At 42.9% G+C, this 24,751-nt stretch overlaps 1 long non-coding RNA gene across 1 annotated transcript in view; it reads right to left on the bottom strand.

Moving 5' to 3' along the window:
• LOC140843260 (uncharacterized) overlaps positions 1-23,494 on the bottom strand; it is a 64,221-nt gene extending 40,727 nt beyond the window's left edge. The window contains exons 1-2 of the long non-coding RNA XR_012120871.1: positions 23,263-23,494; positions 19,182-19,267 (exon numbers count right to left, since the gene is read on the bottom strand). This is a non-coding gene — a long non-coding RNA (uncharacterized lncRNA). The remainder of the gene's footprint in view (positions 1-19,181; positions 19,268-23,262) is intronic.
• Between the last annotated feature and the right edge of the window lie 1,257 nt (positions 23,495-24,751).

Here is a 24,751-nt window from a genome sequence, read left to right as displayed (position 1 = left end):
ATGAGAGGGAACATACTTTTGAGAGATATGAAGGGTACCATGGGGGTCGAGGACCCCCCCCCACATAGTAAACTGAGGCTGTGACTCTGGCAGCTCATCAAGAGTCCCAGGGATCTGGGATTGATAAGGAGAATGAGCCGTTGGGATATTTTATGAAACGGCTGGAGGAGTAATACTGTGGGTACCGGGAGTTACTCATGTAGTGAATGGCACAAGACCAGTAGGGACATCTCCTGTAGGTGTCTGGCTATCGCCTGCAATAGGCTTGTTTTTGGTCATAGAGGAAGCAGAGGTAGGGAGAATAAGGGTAGCTGCTAGTGAACACTTCGGTGGAGGGAGGAAAGTGGAGGTATAAAGGCTCAGAGCAGCTTTTCAGAGGGCAGTCTGGTGTGGCAATGAGGGCAGTAACTTTTGTTTGATGCTGTGTGTAAGTCTCTCTGACTTTGAATTGCCATACAAAGGAGGCTGGGATGGTGGGGAAGACAATAGGAATGAGGAAAAAAAGCGAGAGAGCAGTAAAGGAGGAAAAAGTCATGATTCGGGTATGGATGGCAAAGGGGGTGAATGGGATTTTGGAGGAAAGAGGAAAGTAAGGTCAGGAGTCTGAAGGGAGGGAGAGTCTGTAAACTTTTGTAGGTTAAGAGATCTTTTAGGTGATGTGGGGACAGAATGGTAAGGGGCGCTCCGAATGTTAGTTTATGAGTTTCTTTCTGCAAGAGCTGTCCAGCGGCTAATGCCCGTAGGCAGGGGGCCCATCCCCGAACTGTGGGGTCTAATTGCTTGGAGAGATAAGCTACTGGGGCAAAGGATGGGCCATAATATTGGCCTAGGACTCCTAGAGCTTGACTGGACCTCTCATGAATGTATAATGAGAAGGGTTTTGACAAATCAGGGAGATGGAGAGCTGGAGCTTCTACAAGGGCTTGGCGGAGCTTAATGAAGGAGTGTTGGGATGAGGATGATAATGGTTCTTCAGGGGGGCCCTTGCTGAGGTCGTATAGGGGTCTTGCCAACAGGGAGAAGTTAGGGATCCACACTCTAAAATACCCAGCCAGGCCTAGAAAGGAAAGGATTTCTGTCTTGGTTTTGGGAACGGGCAGGTCAGAGAGGAGTCATTTTCTGTCTAAGGTAATGGACTTTCTTTGTTGAGACAGAAGGAATCCAAGGTAAGTGACAGAAGGGGAAGAGATTTGAGCTTTGACGGGGGATACTCGGCAACCTCTGGAAGCTAGAAGGTTAAGTAGAGACGCAGTGTCAAGTTGAGACTGTTCCCACGAGAGACTGCAGAGTAGAAGATTGTCCGTGTATTATAATAAGGTGGACTTGGAGTGATCATGATGAAACTGTTTGAGGTCCTGAGCTAGGACCTGTCTAAAAATATGGGGACTATCTCGGAAGCTTTGTGGCAAAACTGTCCAAGTGAGTTGTTCAGAATGTCTTGTGTATGGGTCCGTCCAGGTGAAGATGAAAAAATCTTGGGAGCAGGGGCCTAGAGGGATAGAAAAATGGGTCCTTGAGATCTAGGACTGAGAAGTGGGAAGCCGAGGCAGGGATCTGCGATAAAAGGCTGTATGGATTTGGAACTAAGGGATGGATAGGGACAACGGCTATGTTGATGAGGTGAAGGTCTTGGACAAGGCGGAAAGATCTGTTGGTTTTTTTAACAGCTAATATGGGGGTATTAAATGGGGAGTGAGTGGGTCTGAGGTAATTTTTGTTTAAGAGATCTTGAATGATGGGTTGGAGGCCTATGAGGGCTGAAGTGGTTAGGGGGTATTGGGCCTGACAGATATACTGAGAGGGGTCACATAATTTGATAGAGGCAGGGGGACATAGGGCCACGGAGGGGCTTGTAATGTCCTAAACTTGGGGATTTACAGGGTGTATGAGGGCAGAACCGGAGCTTTCATTTGGTAGAGGGGGGTCATTGGCTATGAGGGCCATCAGAAAGGGAGTACTGGGGGCTGTGGGAGTGGATATAGTTATGGAAACGTGGAGAAGGGAAAGGATGTCCCATCTTAGTAAAGGGATGGGACACTGAGGCATAACCAGGAAGGAGTGGGAGAAAGGTATGGGATTGTCTTGGATTGTGCATAAAGGGGTGGGGGGGGTTTAATGGGAAAATCTGTTTACCTCTTACCCTGACTATAGGAGTAATGGCAGGCATGGTAGGGCTCCGGTATTCTCGCAAGACTGAGAAGGTGGCTCCTGTGTCTAGGAGGAAGGAGATGGGGCGACCATCTACTGTTAAAGTAACCCTGGGCTCCTGTTTGGTGATGGAAATGGTCGGGCAAGAAGCTCCTGGGCCCCGTCAATCTTCTTCTGCCAGCCCCACTACGGCAGGCTTAGGATGGGGGTTGTTCGTCCAGCCTCCCCTTCGGGTGGTTGGGCAATCAGACCCCCCGTGGCCCTTTTTGTGGCATCTGGGGCATGGGGTGGTAGGAGATCTGGGGGAGGGGCACGCCCTTGACCAATGTCCCTCTTTTCCACACTTGAAACAAGCTCCTGGGGCTCCTGGGGGGGCTTGTTTGTAGAGGGGCACTCAGGTTGTGGTTTTATCAGCTGGGCCAACATTTGGAAATTGGCCTGATCAGCCTTTTGTTTACGGCGTTCTTTCTCCTCCTCCCGGTTATGGAAGTCTTTAAAGGCCACTGTTAGGATCTTAGTCTGTGGGGTAGCGGGGCCCTGTTCGAACTTTTTGAGTTTAGCTTTAATGTCGGGGTAGCCTTGAGCTAGGAAGTATGTCATAAGGACATGTCTTTCTTCAGGTGTTTCTGGGTCCAGGCTGGTATACTGTAATAAGGCTTGAGTGAGTCTGTCTAAGAACTCGGAGGGGATTTCGTCTCTCTTTTGAATTATGTCTTGGAGCTTTTGAAAATTGACTACTTTACAAGCTGGCCTTTTTCAGACCTGCTATTAAGCAGGAGGCAAAAATATCTCGAGAGCGGAGACTCATGGCGGTGTTATAATCTCAGTGTGGGTCTTGTTCGGGGACAGCAGTGGGGCCAGGGGGATAGGTGGGGTCAGTCCTGTGGGTTTCGGTAGCCTGCGTTTGGGCGAAGTCTCAAACTCGTCTATGCTCTTCAGGGAGGAGAGTATTGGCCAGGAGCATGAAAATGTCATGATGTGTGAGGCTGTAAGACTGGAGGGTCTATTGAAACTCCCTGATGTATGTCATGGGATCAGTGGAAAAGGAACTTAGGCGTTTCTCTAGTTGGGCTAAATCTCTTAAGGAGAAAGGGACGTGAACGCGCACGATGCCTTCGGATCCTGCTACCTCCCGGAGGGGGGCGATAATTTTGGGAGGCTCTCAGGACTGAGTCTGAGGGGGACTGAAGGGTTCTGGCTCAGTCTGTGGGGGAGTGACGCGGTCTAGCTGTGCCTAGTCGAGCAGGTCCTGAAGTGCAGAAGGGGGGCAAAGAAAATAAAGAAAGATAGAATTGGACCCACATGTCGCCAGCTAGCAGCTCAGCTGCTTACTTCTGCCACTCTAGTTGGGCTTGAACTCATGACTCTGAATTAAGAGTCCCATGCTCTACTAACTGAGCTGCAGCAGGGCTCTAGTTAATTGCTTATGGAATGTGTAAACAGAATGTTCTTTGTTCTCCATTCCTGCCACATCCGCAAGTGGGGGAAGGGCATATTTAGAAGCAGGGGCGGTGTTTCTACACATCTTCAAGGTCTCCCTATTTTCAGAGTGAGGAGTCTTGGCAAGATAAGTTTTTGTGGACAGATAACTTCTAAGGACTGCACCGGTTGTTCTCTAGCTTGTGCTTTCCCATGCTGGTTCAGACATGGGGGAAGGTGCTTTCCCATTCTCCCTACAAACATGTGAGAAGACAAAGGCGGTCCCTAACAGGGGAGAAACAGGTGATGAGGGCAAAGACGGAGGAGGCTCCTGGGACCTAGTTAAAGGGGGGCTGAAAGGCTCAGGCTTAATCTGCAGGGTATGAAGGTGGAGGAGGTGAGATGGGGGAGGAGATGGTTGGGGAGGAAGGGAGAAGGGCTGTTGTAGGAGAAGAAGGGGAAGGGAGTGAACGGGAGGCTTCTGCGGGGGTGGCGGCTTGCAGGCTAGAACTTGGGAGGGGGCGGGGAGAGGAGGAGGCGGAAAGCTTCCATATAGGGAATCTCCTTCCATTTTTTCAGGCGCTGGCAGTAGTTAAAAAGATCGCGAGTGATGTTAGGATCAAGAGTTCCCCCTGCGGGCCATTGGTTGTTATTGTCTAGGGGGTATGTCGGCCAATCTTGGGAGCAACATTTATGGAGAAGTTTTGGTTTTATATCAGGCATCAGGGAGAGGGTAGCCAGATGCTTAAGCAGGCATTCAAGAGGTGAACTTTCAGGGAGGGATGAGGAGGCTCCCATGGCTAAAGGACAGAGAAGGAGACAAACAGGGGAAGACGAACAGAGATCCTCGGACCGGAGGCAGACGGCAAGGAGACAAAGGGCGTCCCCAATGATCCTTGGTGGTCTGCGGAAACTCGTATACGAGTCGGAATTTCTTGGGAAGTGTGGGTCGTCACCCAGACTTCCCTAAGAAGGCAGAGTGCCGGAGTCACGAGGTACCTAGTGCTAGGCGTTTTCGGCGGACGGAACAGAAGGAGGAGGGGGGGAAAAGGGAGCGTTCTCATCCACAAAGGAGTCACCTCATTTACGGCTGTTGGAGGGGGGCCTGAGATTCTGCCGCAGCTGTGAAGGCCTGAGGCAGGGATTTATGGCTGTCGGACGAGGGGCCTGAGGGTCCGCCGCAGCCGTGAAGGCCTGAGGCGGGGATTTATGGCTTTCGGAGGAGGGGCCTGAGGGTCCGCCGCAGCCGTGAAGGCCTGAGGCGGGGAGAGTTCCCTCCTCATCTCCGAGCGTCAGGGCCTTGCCGGACGATCACGGTCAATGGCACTGCGATAGCTCGGGGAAGAGTGGCCCACCCCAGGGAAATTTTGCTTAAAAACTTTCAGCACTGATGGAAGGGATGGTGAATGCATTTATGACTGTCGGAGGAGGGGCGTGAGCGTCCGCCGCAGCCGTAAAGGCTTGAGGCGGGGATTTATGGCTTTTGGAGGAGGGGCCTGAGGGTCCACCGCAGCTGTGAAGGCCTGAGGCGGGGAGTGTTCCCTCCTCATCCCCGAGAGTCAGGGCCTTGCTGGACGATCACGGTCAATGGCACTGCGATAGCTCGGGGGAAGAGTGGCCCACTCCGGGGGGAAAACTTACCTAAAGGCCAGAGAGGAGTGGTGAGTGTGATGAGCCAGCGCCGGAAAAAGAGGACGAGGGCAAGCTGCTGCTGGTGTCGGGGGGAAGACGGGGCCCAGTTGGGGTGTCCCGTCTCCCGGGTTTCGGCACCAATGAAAGGAAAGGAGCGACACATAGCAGCAATTCACCGGAGAGTTCTGCTTTATTAGGGAAAGGTGCTGGGTTATATAGGAAGGGGCATGAATTGATTGAGGTGTCACTTCTACGGGGCTGGTGGCTGTTGGCTATGTGCTGGGATTGGGAGGGGGGCGAGAGGTGATTGGGCTTCAGGTGGCGCCAGCGGGAACTGAGGACCCCGAAGAGAAGCCTGAAGTTTGCCATCTTACTGGTGGGGACCCTTTAATACCAAGTTCATAACAACATGTAGGTAGCCACACAGCCAAGCGGCTTCTCAATATCCAGATTCCCTCAGGTCAGAGTGTGTTCCCCTTACAAAACCCTCAGGAAACCCAGCATAGAACCAGCAGGTGAGGGGCAGGATGATCCCCAATAGAAACCTGGCAATCCAGGGATACAGGCTGCAGTTCTGGGCACCAAGGAGAGGGCTAATAAGGTACATAGTAACTTTGTTGGCCAAGTTCTCTGGCTGGAGACTCTGCCACCAAACTGTCCTGAAAGCTGTGGCCCAAACTCAGAAGCCTCTAAGCCTGCATTCCTGCCACTAGCAACTCCCATATCAAGGACTATAAGGGAAGTGCAAATAAAGCTCATTTGGGGATATTTTAATTTTTAAAAGCCTAATCCCTAATACCTGGTCTTTAAGCAGCATTTCCATCTGAATTATCCCAAGCACTTTGCCAAAAGTTGAGTAATCACATTCCTACTAGGCAAAGAGAGAAGTTCCCCAACTTCATTGCATCTCTCCTGAAGGACAGACAATTTAAGACAGCAAGTTAGGGGTGAGGCACAACTTTTCCTCAGTACCATTCAAAGCAGAGATGTTGTCTCCTCTTGGAGAATGACAGCCCTGAGTGCCATTCTGAGTAGTACTGAAACAGCCCCATACAAGCAAACTCCCCCCAACTCTTCATGCCCCTTGTCCACCAATAGTAGTACCCGATTATAAAAATGCAATTCCACACGGGGCAGTAATAGCAACCATAGAACAAGAATGGAAAAGTTGGAGAAATCGAATTCCTTCTTTTTCTCTTGTAAGTTACACTAGTCCCCGCTGTTCCCGCTGTTACGGGTCTCAAGGAACAAAAAGCATCAAAGCACCCCATCCCATTACATTTGGAGGAGCCTGTTCTACACATCTCACCTCTTTTGATCTCTTGGATACTTCTGGAAATGACTAAATATTCAAATTAGAGTTTTTCTTTTTGACCACTTACACATACATATACATGCTTACATGCATACATACAAACACTATCCCAGACTTTGGATGTAGAGGTCCGAGCCTCGACCGAGGTCGGACCCCAGCCCTTCTAAGATGGCGCTCACATCCGGTAATGGCACATCCCATGCATCCGCTCTGCCAAGTAGGAGAATCCCCCTCCCAGACCTTATAAGTAGTTCTGTGCTCGTGCACACTGCATGATTTCCGCTCTGTCGCCAATAGAGTTAAAGGTCACACATGCTCTCCCCTTTGATTGGTCTAGGAAACATATATATAGCGGTAGTTAGTAGTAGGCAGGAGAAGCCAGCAGAAGGAGAAGCCAACAGAACCAGAAGCCAGCGAGTCAGCCTGCAGAGACAAGAGGAATAAGCTAGAGAGAAACTAAAAGAGCTCTAACTCATACTTGCCTGCGTGCAAGCTGCAATCTTTCTGTAACACCGCCGGTGAGAAGAAATTAAAGCTGATTGAAACTGAACCAGGTCTCCTGTGATCATGTTGACTCAACCCACGGGAAGCGGGCGCGATATTTGGACTCATTTTAAATTCTCAATTCTAGTCTGATTTTTCCCCTCCAATTTTTATGCAATCATCAACAGTCCATCTATTAGCCACATGTCAAACTGGAAGAATTAACTATCATTTCTTACCTTTGACAATGACATGTCCCTCACCTTAGACTTATTTTCTAGTCTGGTTTTCCCACCAAAGACAAACAGTTCTTACGTTCGCATAGCACACCAGTTGTCAGTAGTGGGCCCATAACTCCCTTTCTGCAACTTAACTCATTAAGTTTTCATCAGTCCTATAACGTCCCTGTTGATATCCCCTCCAAAAAGTAGATATTGAGGGCTAACTCTCCTGCTTGACTACTGAGAAGTAAATCTGCCTCATTAAATACACACCCTTCTGAGCTGAGCATTCTAGCTCTCTCAATGAACCTAATCTGAGTGAGGTTAGCACAACAAACTAAACCATCTTTTGCAGATCCTGATATGCATGATGTTTACTCACAAGGCCTCTAAGTTCACTCACTCTGCCAGAGTCACTAGGGCTCTTTGGACCCATGTTTCCAAACCTCCTCCCAGGCCCCCTGCCCTCACTGCAATTGCGATGGTAGCTGAAACCAGTGTTGATATTTATCTACATGGCAACCTCATGCTCCCACAGGTTTCAAACTGATCAAGTGGCCTTCAAAAATGCCCCCACTTCTTTCTAAAAAGGCTGAGCCGAGCACTATATGATCGAGACAGAAAACAATCCCTTATCACGTCGGAAGTAATACTTGTGGTTATCTAAAGCAATGGTATTCATATCATACACTTTATCTGTGAGTGGCTTTTTCCTTCCAGGAGTAGGAATAGAAACTTCTTCATAATGAGCACTATTGAAACTCCGGCAGGCAGACTCTGCTTTTGGCAACATGCCATTCCCTAGCATAAGCATGTAATCATCACAAAAAATGTAGCATGGCAGAGAACAAGTACAAGTATTTTCTGGAAATATGTTTGTAAAGGGCTGACTTTATAATAGAGATTGTTTGTGCTCAGGCCTTTTTGGCATATATGGTTAACAAGAACTTGTAGTTCTGGTGCCAGACCACTTAATCCAGCAGGGCCTTGTGTGGGGATTCAGGGGATAGGGCCCAGGGAACAAACAAGCCTTTTCCCTTGTAAGTGCTGCTACATCATGAGAGAAAAGCACGTTTCTATTTAACCTGTAATAGGTCCTTTTGACAGATATTGTGGCTGTCAGTGCACCACATCAAAACATATGTTCTATCAGAGTCTCAGCACTAGGGAAGTCTTTAAAATGAAATTATCAAACAGCATTGTTTATTGAGGATGACAATCCAACCACAGGCTCTTTGTGACTCATCGCCCATGCAGACACCACAGCACCAGGCATACACATTAGCCAGGTCAAGACCTCTGTTGAGGCGACCACCACCCTCTACACATTTTCAGAAAAGAAGTAAAATGAAGTTTCCATTTGCAAGAGGGAGAAATTTCCATTTTTGCTTTTCAGACTGTATGCCTGGAGCACTATGACAGGTGCCCTATGAGTTCAGCAAATAGTGATGCAAAATCCAAGAGATAAAATGAGCCCCAAGTGCCTGCAGATAGAGTTTTATATCAGTGAATTAATGTCACTAAAAATGTCAGTAAATTAATGTCAGTGAATTGCCTAGCGCAGCTGTGATCATTTGTATATCTCTTTTATTGGGCTAATCTTTGCTTGTCTGTAATCTAAATATATTATATTAAGACATTATATATAATGCAAAGATAATCCAAACTACTCTGCTACAGAAGAGAATTGTTAGACTCAAATCTGTACATAAAGCATACAGATTGTAGCAAAACCTACAAAGTGTTTTGGAATATTTCTGCTGTATATAGAAATTTTTCTATTAAGATGTCTACTTAATAAAAAATAGTGTTTATCATATTAAAGTGTTATTAAACTGTGTGCAAGTTCAGAGACCATGAAACATATAAAGAGCAGTTATTGAAAGGAAGTCTTAATCAGGTATTATCAACCTCCACTCAATAAATAAGCAAAAAATTTAAAATACATTGGAAGGTTAGATGAAAGGAAGAACTTCTTGACAATGTAGAATGGTGACTACTTAACTTGACAACAAATGCCCTAAATTTCTATAACTTGGGAAGCTCTAAGTTTGGCTGCTTTGGATGGTTTAGAAATTTGTCAGTCATAAGGAATGATATTAGATTGCTTATTGTAATCCCTCCCAACAATATGTGTCTTCAGTCAACACATACACTTACTTACAGTGGCCTGTTAGGGAGTTCACAGAAGCTAACCCTGGAGAATGAACTTGATAGCTTTAAACTTCACATTCATAATCAAAACATGCACTTTCCTCTAAATGACAAGATGGCTGCATTAACCACTCTAAGATAAAAGGTGGTGTAATAGACTGGTAAGGAAACAAACTAATACCAATAAGATTTCTGATCTATAGAAAAACAAAAAATGCAAAGGGGATCCTGAAAACAAAAGTTATTTGTTCCTGAACCCTGCGTCTTTGCTCGGAGCTATTTCTTAAGAAAGAAGTTGTTTCCTTCCCTAACCATATAAAACGATCCCTTAAGTTATTTATAGTGTTCATGGCCTGGAGGCATCACTCGGTTCCCCCACCACAAGCCCAACCATGTGTTACTATATTAAAAAATGTGAAAAAGTAATTATGGGGTATGGGAGCCAGTGTCTGCAGACACAACCTGCCAAAGAGGAAGTGACAGGAAGCTTATGCTCCCTGTTGTGGCTCAAGCACTGCCCAGGCTCCAGGCTCAGAAGCAAGCAATCTGTTCCAAGAAATAAGAGAGGAGCCTGCCCTGATGAATCAGAAATATCCCTGTTTCTGAATATACAGTAAACTGGTTTCCATTCCCAGGTGCCCTCAGTTGGTCAGACTTTCCAGTCACGTGGAAAGACCACTTACAGCATCCTCCCTTGGCAAGTCGGCAGGCTGCCTGCCTCAGCTCCCACTGGGCTGGTAAACTGGGACATGTAAGGTTCTGAATTTGGGTGAGAGCTGGACACCACTAAAACTGACCCTTAAGAACCCGTCCTGCCCCTCGCAGATCCTCCGCCACTTTGTCCCAAACTTAACTTTGCGGACACTCTTCCCACCTCCACCCCGGTGCCTTGACCTCACACAGGATAGGACGACTCACCCAATACTGATTTTCTGAACTGGAGTCCACACATTCACAACTCCCTCAGCTTTCTTCTTGGAAGATGGGCTCTACTACTACAGGGACACCCATACTTTCTAGCCTTGGAGGCAGAAAAGGCTTTCCAACTGTTTACCCCAGAGAGCAGAAATTCATCAGGGAGAGAAGTCTACGTTTCTGGTAGAAAGGCCAGTGTTCCCAGGAGGCCTCAGCCTAGGAACAGTTACTGAGAGAAATTACATTTCTCCTCCAGGACCTCAGTCTGCCTCTAGCCCAAGCTACAAAAGGAGTTCCCTTCTGATGTGTCAGGAAAAAAGAAAAATACCAACCCTCACAAGAGAGCCCTGGAAGTTTGGAAAATTCCTGCTGTCCCAGGAAGGTTTCACTTGGAACTACAAAATAGTTGCTATCTCTTTCTTAAACTTGATCATGTAAATGCAGCAATACATAAACTTCCAAAGAAGTAGAAGTTTACTCACACACCAAGTGTCCTCTAAAACTGATTTACAGAAGTTTCTTTCAAATAAATTTTTAAAGAAAAGAGAGTCATAGATCATTGAGAAAGCAGCAGCTAATGAAGGTCAGGAAAATGTCCTCACTGCCTCTTTAATGTAACTAAATAAATCTAATTAACCTGTTTCCCTGGTGGATAATATTCTATGAGCATGAAATGTGGTTTTATAATATAAACACACCAGGCTTGAGTCCTCATTTTACATTCTGCAGTTTTAGAATATGAGTAAACGTTTATTTCTAAAATTCCGTAAAACTCTCCCCTGCATACTGGTTTTCAACTCTGGGCAATATCATATACATATAATTTAAACAGATAACAATTAACGCAGCTGGAAAGAAGACTTTAAAAATCAGAGAACATATTCTCTTATAAGGCCAATTCATGATCGCCTTCCACATTCAGAAACTGGTTTATAGCTTTCTAAGACGCCCTGTTAACCTCCCAAAGATCTGTAGACTTTAAGTTATCTCATTTACCCAGTTTTCCCCTTTCATCTTTGCCTCCTAAATCCGAGTTTCCTCACCACTATAGTATCCACAGTGCCACCTGCTGGTTGTAGGAAGTATACTCCATGGTTCCCAGCTCTCCTGTCTGGGATTTGCTTAATTAAAATCAATCAACAACTGCTAGAAAAACCACAGGCACATACTCTTAAGAAAGAATAAAAGAATCTATGAGATGAACAAGATACCAGTTCACTGAGGCTTAACATGACCCAATATATTCTCCTGAGGCAAAAGTCTGACTATTTTAAAGGCAATATTGAAAGTCAATCCTAATATTTACAAATTTGCTTCATACAAGTGGGCAATATTTTTAAGATGGTTAAACTAAATGCCTCAAAAATTTCCAAAATTCTATATTTTCTTATACCTGCCAATCCTGGACTTCTACATTTTCCTTTTCTTAGGCAAATATCTTCTATTTTTAAGAGATACAAATTTTGCCATCATAATTGGTTAGATAGGAATAAAGCTTTAACTCAGTCTCTTGACTGATCGTAGCAGTTCCTTCTCTACCAAAAGTTATAGCTCCCATGCCCCTCACCCTGGAATCTGGGAGCCAGTCACACAAACAATAGGTACCAAAGCATTTACAGGCATGTGTGAATGCAATGCCCAACCTTTCAGACGGTTCAACTATTTTCCATGTGTCAACAATCTGCCATTTGCATCTCAGGCCTTAGCCAGGCAAAAGATAAGAGAGGATAACCTTTAGAACCCACAACTAATGAATATGAATGAGGTCCTTCTTGCAAGCTTTACTATGGTACAAAGCAACACAGGGAAAATGTTCTTACTTCAAGGCTCCTGACAAGCATTAGCTCATCAAGTTTCCTAAAAATCCCCTGGAGTCTAGACTGGCAAAAGGTCATTATTCCTCTAGAAGTCAGGCATACTAAGATACCCAAAGGTTGCCATTTCAACATCAATTCTATGTCATTGATATTCTGAAGGGACACTGGTAAAAAGGTGCAGTACATGGCTTCTCTCATTGTTTGTAAGTGCAAAACAGGAAATATGCCCAAGTCAGGAAGCTTGAAAACCTGAGAAGAGGACTGAACAACCATTTTCTGATAATGATTTTATCAGAGCTGATGATTTTAGAAATGTAGATTTGCTACCTAAACAGAATATATTTGCAAGGTTTAGACTGCATGCAATTGAGTAACAATTTTACAAAAGAGAAATTTCCATATTTATTTTTTTAGGATTTATTTGGGGTGTCGGTTGGATTTCTTTCTATCTACTCCTTCCCAATTAAGAGCTAAACATGGAAACTACAGATAGAGGGTAAAGGTCACAAATGCGATCACCAGGCTTGCGGTCTGTTTGCATTTGCTTTCTTCTTTCCAAAAGTAGAAACTGGAGCCTGGCATTTTTCTGCCTTCTACCAAATTCAGGAACTGCCACACATTTTCTTTTTCTCTTTTTAAGTCTGTAAACTTCAAAATAGTTTCTATCAAGTTGGCAAAAGTCCAATCAGCCATTCACCACTGCAATTAAAGTGATTTCTATCTGAATATAACCATGACAAGAGAGAAATTATATAAATTATATAAAAGCTTTACACAAATCTGTTTTGATAGATTAGTTCCCCCACTGAGCATATTTGTATACTCATAAACATTTCTACATCCTCACAATATTCAGATGGTTCTAGGAATTTTGAGTCAAAATAATAGTGGTCACTATCTAGAAGAAAGCTGAATTTAGAAGCCTCTTTTAAAAAAAAACAAGTAGTAACCTAGAAAGAGGAAGAAGAAAGAAGAATGAAAGATGGGTGGAAATAATGAATAGAAAGAACGAGAGGAAGAAATATGACTTATTTCCTTCAATGTTGATACAACGTGAAACAAGCTAACCCAATGGCAGAGCCAGAGTCAAACAATATATTCAACATTGAGGAGCTGGTGCAGCAGGGTATGCTGTGTTACATAGCATATTCTCATGTCATCACTACTTCCAGAAAATGCTCAAAGCTCCAACATTTGTTCACTTACTACAGGATTCACTTCTCAGCCGAGGAAGACCTCAGGAACACTACACTTAGCACTCAGCAGTTATTTGACCTATTTCACTAATGTGTTTGGGAAGGAGGTTAATTAACAGTGGAGGGCTATATCCTTAAGCTTAATTTTTCCAACAGCCCTGCTCATAAAAGGAAAAATTGAGTATGTATTGAAGGAAGCAAGCAATTAAGTTGCACAAATAGTGAGCTCATTGAACTGCAGCTGACTTCTATCATGTCAAAGAACAACTAAACACAGAAGCAATAAAAAGATTGTTGCCACGACCACCACTGAGAACCGACTGGCAATAAAGATGAATAACTTCCTACTTGAAGATTACTTGATTAAAGCTCTTTAGAAACCAAATGTTACACATAGGCATAAATGGAGCAAAATATTTTAATGTGTGTTTGGCAGGTTCAGAAACACTTTATAGTCAATTTTAGATGAAGGTTTATACAACAGCATTAAACCCCACTTAAAACAGTCTTTCCAACCGCTGTTCTCACAAGCGGCGGTGCTCCTGGGAAGGCCTGCACCAGCCTGCGGGATGAGTCCCATACCTACAGATACGGGGAGGCTCACGGGAAACGGAATTCCACAGGCCTGGGTCCTCTGAAACCAAACCCAAGAGCAGAGCCAGAGAAAACCATTCAGATGGCTGTGACCCTTGAAGGCAAGTAAACAGACTCCCTGTAGCAATAACCAGGAAATCTCTCTCCCAGCAACTCTCTGCTCTCTTGCCCGCCTCCCAAAGCTCCAAAAGGTCAAGTTGTAGCCCAACCTGCCCTTCAGGAAAGTGTACTCACGTCTAGGAGTTCAATACAGGCTGGCATGAGCCCTGGCTCCCAGGACTATCGGTGTCAGTGAGGTGGGATGGGTATGCTTTGACAAGGAAAATGTGTCTGACAGAGGATTCAGCTCTCAATTTACAAGTGTCTATGGTCATGTCTGGAGAATATCAGCCTCTGTGAGCACTTACCTGCTGCCTTTAGAGGGGATACCACAAAAGTTGTAAAGGATGAAAAAGACGAGAATTTTGCCATGGAAGTTGTTCATAAAGCTAACATTAAAAAACAATAAGCTTCCTTTTGCATTGCTGCTCTCAAACTCACTAGAATTAAAGCTAGTCTTTTGCACATAAACCAGTCTGCCACCCCATTTCTACCCTTGCTCCCCCTGCTAGCTCCATCTTTAAAATGGGAGGAGGGCTAACAATGTCCTTTTCTTATGAGTATTTCCCCTCAACTTGGGCTTGAAGGGGTCAGAGCCCTGCAATGAGATTATGGTAAGTGGTTTTCCCTGTCCCTGAGCCCCAGCTCTCTCCTTCCTAACTCAGGGGCAGCTGCAGCCAGCTCCTGTGGGGCTTGTTTCTTCTGTTGTTTCACACAGCACGCATCCATATGCTGGGTATACAGTAGGTGGTCAATACATGCTCTTTGGCTACAATCGGCAGGAAAGGCTCATACTTATATCCTTTTTAAAGATTTATTTGTCTTAACCATTCCTGCTACAATAATCAAAGGAATTGACACCGGAGAAACAATTTTGTGCCACAACTTGGGGAAAAAAGGCATGTTGTTCTTGATTTTCTTGGGTAGGAAATGGGACTCAAAATGGCCTGAATAAATTGTTAATGCTTACATAAAGCACATGGTCATAAGCTAATTAGATAGAGCCACCAATTTCACAGATTTCCAGAGATTCAAACTGTAAATTTGCTGCCCAGGATTTTTAAATATTTGATTTGGGCAAGTCTAACTGCAAGTCGAATTCATACCGCAAACTTCAGAATGACTTCATTGAATGAAAAGTAGATATTTGGAATTTTGGTAATGCTTCTCACCAACTTTCAAGAGGACTGGTCATTGGTTACATGATATGCAAGTCTAATTTTTTTTAAAGTTATGAAAGAATGCGAAAATTTATATAAATTATATTTCATTTTTAGGCAGAAAGCAGAGTGGTACAGCCCCTTCCCTGCATTTCGGTGTCTCCATCTTGAAGCCTTGCTTGGGCTTTGAACTCCAGGCTCTCCACTAAGGCTTTCTAACACTGTACAGTAAAAACTCTGGAGTTGGAATAAATTGTACAACACAGGAAGTGGGGGTGGAGGAAAAAAAGTAACAACCGTTCAGAGATGGGAACCCTCTGCTCTCTGGAAATCCCTCTAGCCTTAGGTTCTCTATCGAAATTACAAAGGTCAAGAATCTTCAGTTCCCCCATGTTAAGAGAACAAGAAAAATGCACAGGAAAGCCCACGGTTTCCTTCCTCATGGAGGGAGGAAGGAGCTGAGGTAGCAGACACCCCTGTGCAGCTGTCACTTCCTCAGGAGCTGGTATCTGTTTCCACTCACTGGGATGGAGTCTGGCAACTTCCTAACCAGCAGGAGATACATGATTCAAGAATCCATTTTGGCTCCAATTCTAGCCTTATAAAAGCCAGTTCTGTCTAATTCTGAGAATCCTATAAGCATTAGTAAGGACTTCAAGTTGCCTCATCCTCAAGAGTTCAGCCAGAATAAAAGGAGATAGGTCAAAGAGTCTATCTTGAGTAGGGATCAAGATACTTTTCAGAAATACCTGGAGATTAAGGTAAAATAGGTACATATTCAGAAGTGACAGAGAGAAAATATACCTTTTATCCTCCTCTTTGAGGAGTCAGAAAGTGTCAATGTCCTAAATCAAAGGAAAACAGTGAAATTCTAATAATGGAATCTAAACAAATGCCTGTATGTGACAAGTTTGTTCTTCAAAAAAAGAAATGGTGTGTAGAATCAAAGTGTATTGAAAATGTCAATTTCAGCACTCACTGTCTCCTTCAAATCTTCTCCTAAATTTCTTTATTTCAGTCAGGATTTCTCCATTTACCAACTACCTAAAGCAGAAACTTCAGAGTCTTTTATGTATCCCACCACATCCAATTCTGGACTCAGAATGTCTCTTGGATTATTCTCTGACTTTTGCTTCCACAATTGCTATCCTAAGTCATGTCATCTGTATGTGCATTCTGTAACAGCCCTCCAATGGGCCCCTGTCACCACTTGCTTTCTCTCTACCCCAGGTCATCTGTCACACCCCTGACAGTGATCTCTCTGAGGTACAGTTATAAGTGTGGCACACCCTCTCAGCCCGAAAGCTTTTACTAGCTTTACTAGTTTTCTGTCTTCTTTTAAAATAAAGTTCAAATTTCTAGCATAGTATTCAAAGCCCCCAATAAATTAAAATTGTTCTATTTTTCAGAATGTGCCTGCCATTTTCCCCTTAGACACGGCTAAGGTTCTACCCAGAACGGCCCCCTCTCTGTCCCTGGATCCTGTTGGGGGTTCTCACGCTTCTGGGACTGTGCACTTTTCCTCCAGCTTCATCTGTTCAAATCTCGCTTAGCCTCTAAAAATTAATTCAAATGTCACCACCTCTAGGAAGCCTTTCCCAATTTCAAGGCAAAATAAATTGCTCCCTCCTCAGAGCATTTATAACACTTTGTTTATCCCTTGGTTACAATGTTTTCCCAACCGGATCTGTATTCAATATTGTAAAATTTTCCATCTCCTCCTAAGGACAGAGACAGTAGGTAAACCCCTCTAGAGATGGTCCTGGGTGCCTAGTGTAGCACCTTAAATAAAAGAGGCATTTCATAAACAGTTCTTATACTGAATTGACCAGTATAGAAATTATGAATTTTCACTCAAACTGAACCATGGATAAAAGACCAAGCTGAGAGTCATAATCAAGGAAGATCTGGAGGGAAGGAAGGAACTCAGCAGATGCCACCCAAACTGAGTCTCAGGAATTAAGTCTGTTGTAAAAGAACAGAGATGGTCTAATCCATTGCTTCTCAACATTTCTGTATTCACAGACTTTGAAGGGTTTGACTCTGATTGATAACTCCCACCCTAACCAAATGGAGAGACCACCTCTTTTTCAATAGTGGTGATGTAAATGTTGCATTTAAAAGGGTTCAATCAAAGCTCAACAGATAAATACCACAATAAAAAAAATATATATATAAAATTTATAAATACAATATGTATAATTTCTATTTATATATATATACACATCTAAGAGACTGTTTCATTTAAACATCTGTACACACAGAGATCTAATGATGTCTTAATAAAACAAATAGTTCACATTATTGCCATCATTCCAAAGAGGGAAGAAAGCCAAGAACAAAACCACCTCCTTAGCCCTATTAGCATTAATAATCAAATTCTCTGCTACTCCAAAATCTGACACAGGCTTATTGCAGCTCTCATTCTCACCTGGAATAAGAAAATAAACTCAGACTTTCAAAAGAAAACCATAATTTCCCAAGGTCTTCTCAGACGAGTCTTACCTCTTCCCTAAACCTTTTGAGTCAACTCTTCCTGAGATGAATCATGTTAAGAAATGAATCTCTTAATTGCACCATATAAGCTAAACAGTAAGCCATGACCTCATCACCCTGGATGTAATAAAAGGGCAGAGACACTCAAGCATTTCAACAACATCTTAATTCTTGCACTGTTCTGGTTTATTATAAAGCAGGTCTGTGTGCAGGAAGACATTTTTAAAAATGCTTTTATCTTTATTTTGCATGTTAGTAGATCTCATGGTCTCCTATCTCTGCAGATAGAGGGATGAATTGTGCAAAACACAAGCCAGTGGATTTACTTGAGAAAGAAAGAAACCCAGTCTTGAAGATGACACACAGACTCAAGATGAGCCAAGAGTAGAAGGACCGCAAACTACACAATTACTTCCTAAGCTGAAGACAGCACACACACACACACACACACACACACAACCTGGGACTGAACAAATATCTGAACGCCACAGCCAGACTAGGAAGAAGCAATAAGAAGTCAGTATATCTGAGCTTGAGAAGAAACGGGGTAGACACAGTACTACATCCATGGGTGGCATATCACCTTCCGAGACTTGATTACCATGAAGTCCTCTTTCTGATAATTACCAGTATCATTCTTATTTTGCTAGAAGTAGCATTGATAGGTACCATTTATATGTATGAAGACCTCTACAGTGTGCATCCCACATTAGCACAAATGTCTACCTAGCCAGTACCAATAAAAAATTATTCCTAAAATGATGGGCCAATGAGAGAATAAATTATTTGGATTAATTTTGCAATAAAGTTATTGTTTGTTTATAGAAGAGAACGTATTTGTGCCACATTACAAGTAATCCCAAATATAGATATTTCAATAATGGCTAATGCTTTAGGCTGCCAAACCAAAAACCCATTTCACTTGTTTACAAGGATGAAAACTGCCCCCAGCACATTACAGAGGCACAGAGAGGAATAGCTCCGAGCAGAATCAGCAGTACAGGTGGCCCTTGAACAACATGGGTTTGAACTGCATGGGTCCACTTACACAGGGATTTCTTTCCATAAGTATATTGGAAAACTTTCTGGAGATTTGCAACAATTTGAAAAAACATTTTCCTTTCTCTAGCTTACTTTATTGCAGAGTACAGCATATAATACATAAAACATACAAAATATGCGTTGATTGTTTGTTATCGATAAGGCTTGGATTTTTGACTGTTGGGGGAAGGGACAGCACCCCTAACCTCCTACATTGTTCAAAGGTCAACTGTATTCAATAATTCCATAGACTAAAACACTGACCTAACTGAATATTCTTTCTTTATGTCATTTCCTAGCCACATAGCTCTATTGTTCCAGGTGTTTTGGGGTGGTGCTACTGATTACAAATAGCTGTGAGCCTGCTGTTTTGCATCCACTACTTATCAATCAGAGCCTCCATCAACAGGCCTTCTGTTCTGATTGTCCCAGTTAGAGCCTCCACCTTCAGGCTGCACTCACAGGAGAAAGCAGCAAAGCTGAAAACTTACCTCACAGCACACAGCCCTGGGTTTGGGATGCCACTCACACTGTATCCCACAGAGCAGGATGGATCCCAGAACTTCAGTTTCACCATCTGTAAAAAGGGAATATCCACCTTTACTTGGCTTCTGAGACTCAGCAGCTATGAAGCAGTGATTTATAATAAATACAGCCAGTTCTACAAGCAAATGCTTTGGTAAAAAGTAGGCATGTATCTTAATGAGGATTCTTCAGAAAGCGTTGAGCAGATTGTTAGCAGAGACTAGGAAGATTCTGCCTCATAATCAAAATTAAATCCCTTTCTGTAACTATCAACATCAAGCTAGTGTTTGTGATTGATGTGGCCTTTAAATTGCTAAAACTAAGAAAGGTGTTTTTTGGTCCATCAACAGTGACATACACTATTTTCAACACTGACATTTCTGCAAGAAAGGAGGAACAAGGGGAAAAAGCTTATTGTCAAACTCTTTTGTCCCATTACCTTGAAGAGATGCTTTCTGGGAACAGTCTGGTACCTTTAGAAGCATTATATCCCAATTAGTTACAAAGAATTTAAGGAAGAGAGTACCTCTAAACCGCATGCAGTTGGTGGAGCTATGATATATACCATTTAACAAATCACTGACTCAAGGGCAGCATAAACACATGAAACTTTCCTTTCAACCTCTACTTGTTCAAAGCTGCAAGGCAGCAAAAGGAAAGGAGGAAAGGAGTTTCAACTTCCTGGGGTCCCCTTTCTGATAAGAAAGCTCCTCTTTACAAAGTAGGAAATGTATTTGTACAATTTCCGAGGCATGTCAGGCTTCCCTAAATAGAAAGAGTATGTTCGGTATACTTCAAACCAAAACAAGTTGAACTTAACTACACATTGGCTGCCATTTCTAGAGGAATGGAGGATTGCTCCAATGGAAAAAATAGATTAAATATTCAAGACCATGATAATAATCTATGAATTTACTTTAATGCTATTCTAGGATTTTTTTATCAAACTTTAAGTATATAAGAAAACTGTATGTATATAAGGAATCAGGAACTGAGATATTCTTGTTTCTCTTTCTATTTGCACTGTTTACAAAGCAACCCTGAGCAGCCCCAGTTTATCTTTGCTGCTGTGTTTGCTGACTGGTCCTGTTTAGATGAAGTTTTGATACTTGTGTCTTTATGCCATGAATAGGCAGCTGGTCCAGAGAGGCCAGAATCAGGGAAAGAGGAGTTACAGGGCTTATCAAGTCATTCGAGGGGCCTTGTTGTGCTCATCCTTTGTAAACAATAAGACATGTCAGCGTCCCTGGTTGCTGTCATTACTGACAGTTCTCTAAAGACCAGTTAAGTGTTGAATTCTTTAAAGCTGGATTGTGCCCAGTGAAACGATAGTGTGATATGATGGGGACTTCATGGATATCTGAGTACCTTGGGAAAAGAGAGGAATTGAGGCTTTTCACTCAGCAACCTAATGAAAACTAGACAAATAGTCTTGCATTTAATATATAGTTTCCACCAATTCATGCTTCTTTTGTTAGGAACAATTCCAGCCTGTATAGGAAAAGAGACAGATATAAAGAAATAATTTCTCATTGACAAGGGACCTTTAGGTAAAGCAATGCTTATGAAAGGACAAGAGACTGAGTTTACATTGGTAAGTTTACATTGCACAATCATTTCATTGCTTTAACTTCATAGACCCCAAAACTTTATGCCCTTGAACAAGTAATCAAATGCAAAAAGGACAGAACTAAGTAATCCACCTGGGATAACCAGGACTGTATGCAAAACACAAAGAATAAAATATAAGTTTTAAGGAATATGAATGAGAAATTGTGCAAAGAGAAGGATGTGAAAATAAGTTACAAAAGCAGTATCTTCTGAACAATGATCAACATGTGTAAGTTAATTAAATCACAAAATAACTCATTTCATACCATTATTCATTTCTAACCTGAGACTTTTAAAATGTATAAAATAAAGATCAAATTCTTTTCATGGAAACTGAATGTGTTGAAGAAGAATAAATCCCACATCAGGTGTAAAAATCTCACATTGTGTGTTATATTCAACACCAATTTTGCCATTACATTTAAGCTATAGATTTTGAGGTTAAAAACAGTTCAGAGTGAAAGAAATTTCCAGTGTTTCTATCTTCTTCTTCCCACTAAGATTTCCCAAAGCATTTGCTCCATTAAATGGTCTCAAATGATTGACAAAATGTCTTAGATCCACTTGTAAAATATTAGGATCCAAAACATTGAGAAGGATCATCCTTTCAACATCAAATTCATCCCTGAAATAAGGAGCATCTCTACAAACAGGGCCAGAATCTAATGTTCCATTAATCCTACAGTAACGCATTTAACTTGGATTTTTACCTCTTTCTATACAATAAACACTATTGATGGTATAGATTCTTCTTCCTAAGTTTCTTTTCTCCTCTTTAATCTTCTTGATTTAAACAGCCAGACCTATCTTATAATGCTATGGGTGAAGCACTGAGCCTAAGACTCCATCTGTACCATAGAATTCAGAGAACAATTTAAGAAATATGTTTTCAAATTTTTATTAACTTAATAAAAAGGCACTCAGGTTTCCTAATTTTCCTATAAGCAGAAAAACTAAACCTATTGACATGGCCTAGACAAACACTGCTGAGCAGTCTTCCAAAGAGCAAATGGTAAAAATAAAATAAAATGAAAAAGATTTGCCTGTCATGGGAGTTGGTCAATAAAATGCAGCAGTGTTTATTACAACATTTAAGGTCTGTGATTAAGAACACCAAAAGGCCTAAACTAGAAAGGTTTTCAGCCTGTAATTTCCCTGCAGTCCTGGCCTGTACTTCCTTATGAGTTAGCTCAGCAGGGCTTTTTTCCATGTCCATCATCAGCTTGTAATTATTGCCATTCTCAAAGCTATGCCAGATGGGTCTTTAGAAGCAGGCATGCAGCTTGTTTATGAGAGAAAGAGCTGTAATACTACTCTACACAGAGACCTATCTGGTCCTACTCAAAGAGCCCTGCTCCTTACCTCCCCCTCACCACCCCAGTGCCCCAAACCTACCCCCATTACTTCTGGACAACCCTCTCCTTTTCAGCTCCCTGTCCCACTTGAACGGCCGGGACCATAGGAGTCAAGGGATATCTGTATCTTAAAGCATATGGCCTAATTGTCACCTTTCACCATCCACATATGGAAATGAGGCCGACACTTAGGGGAAAACAAACTGGACTCTTTCGTACGTATTCTTGAGCAGCGGCTTTATTTAAAACACCAGCGCTGCAAGTCTACCTTTCAGAATACAGCTCTGCGGACCACAGCTAAGCCTTCCCTTTCTCTTTTCCGGGAATTTCTCATTGGTCAGAAGTGAAATTCCCAGCAAGATTCTCAAGAACAAACTTTTACTCCCTTTGCCTGGTAGGAAGGATAAACATTTGTAAGAAGGTTGAGGTCAAGGAGCTATGCAAAGCAACACGGGGAAAAGCAAAGGCACCTCACTGGGGTTCATCTGGTGATAGGCCTAGGGTGTTAGGTATCTCAGAGGGCCAAACAGAGCTTCAATCAGCAGTTAATGAGGCAGGACCTGCAGCAGATAGCCACTTTTAACTTACAAAAGCTTTTAGATGTCTCTGTTTACTTTGATCCATTTCAGTTAATTTGAGCCTGGTTAAGGTGCATTCTCTCCCACCCCCCCTTTTTTTTTTTGGCTAGATAAACCCTCTGCTCCCACCCACCTCCACCCCACCTCCCAAACAATAGTATCATTTACCAACTTCATACTTAACAAGTTTTGAGATCTTCTGTCAAGGTTGGCATCAATTATACAAAAAATGAGAGGAAGACTTGTACCAGTCTGCCTATAGAACGGTAATTTCAGAATCCGTGCAGTGAAAGATACATGTTTTCATGGAGGACGGGACAGGAAAGGCTGCATTTTTCAAGGGAGATTTAGTTATTTGTTTCTGATTAGATGAAGTACGTGTCCTTTTATCCCTTGTTATTTTTTTACCCATGTGATGACCAAAGAGCTTTCTTTGTCAAAATGTTTCAAAGCGGATAAAACTAATTTACTGGAATGTGAAATAGCCTGGAAAGAAACTATACCTGATGGTCACAGACGGAGAGGTTACAGACCCGAGTTTCCAGGTCCCAGGGCTGGGCTGGAACTCCGTCTGGAAAGGGCAGAGGACTCCAGCGCTAAAGGATTTGCACGGGGGTTCGCCTGCTAACGGCGATGGGCCGTGTGAAGAACCTTTAATCAGGTAGGCTTCGTGCTTGACTCCACCGCACTTCGGGCCCCCGTCCATGCGCGCAGAGAAACGTCCTGTAGTCTTTTCCCGGCATGCCCTGGGTGGCCTCTCTACCCGGCATGCCCCTAGGCGCCTGCCTTCCCAGCATGCCCCAGGCCATCCCTTCCGCCTGGCCTGGTCTTTACCCGTTATCGACTCTTACCTACAGCCTTTCCATATTTTCTTCCTCCTGTGCGACTTCCCAAAACACTTTTTCTTGGTTCAGATTATCATATTTCAGACGGGTGTGTATTTAAAAAACAAAACAAAAGCCTCTTATTATCTAGCCCGCAAAATTAATTTCATAAATACACATGGCAATTTTGGTTGACAGAAACATTGCTCAAAAATATAGTCTTCCCAAGTGAATCATCTTCCTATTCACTTCCCACACTGTCCTGACTGCTACATTTCCAGGAAGTATAATGAAAAGTCAATAGGAGGGACAAGATGGAATCTTTCTGTACTTCTATCGTTAAATAAATTAGAGCTACTTTAAAGTGTTTTCTGAAATCCTGTCTACTAAGACCCCGAGGAATTATTGGGAAAGTACATGTTAGGAAATACAATTTCTATTTTGAGTCCTTTTTACAAAAGGGAAGGACTAAGTATCCAACTTCGAGCTAATGTTATCTGCCAGGAATGGTCTTCAGCAGGGAAGGTGCCCTATCTGCAGCTCTCACATTAAGGCCTCAATCAGTAATGATTTACATTTATTTTGCTCTATTCCAAGTCTTTAAAATGGAAGTAAGGTTGGTTTATCACTGAATACTGAACAGAGAAAACAAGTACAGATGACTTAAACTATGTTTACGAGAAAACAATGATAGCAATAGCTAATATTTACTCAGTGCTTATTTGTGCTAAATGCTTTAGGATTCTATATAACTCGTAGAATGTTTTACATATAGGCTTACTAAATTCTTTCTGTTAATGACAGTGGCGGTTGCTAAGTTATAGGCCAAGTTATTCCTTTCATTCAGGGTCTAGGGAGATGACACGGGCATGTTGAGTCACTCAAAACAGGCTCAAACCACCCCAAGGAGTTTGCCTGATGAAAGGTTTTCCTTTCCTTCAAAGCCACTTCCTGTGTCACGTGGCCTATATCACTCCAAAGATAATAACACTGCATGCTTCCAGAACACTTTTATCCAAAGATCTCAAAGCATTTTCAAATGTTAATTAAGCCTTCTCCATCCTGGAAGATAGCAATGCCAATCTTGCCGTTTAAATACTGTATTCCAGAACACAGGTTGTTCTAATCACTGAGAGGGAAATGGAGGCCTCCCTGAACAAATCCAGTG

The sequence above is a fragment of the Manis javanica genome, chromosome 8, assembly GCF_040802235.1.
Source record: "Manis javanica isolate MJ-LG chromosome 8, MJ_LKY, whole genome shotgun sequence".
Classification (NCBI taxonomy): domain Eukaryota; kingdom Metazoa; phylum Chordata; class Mammalia; order Pholidota; family Manidae; genus Manis; species Manis javanica.
This window is presented reverse-complemented; position numbering and strand designations above follow the sequence as displayed.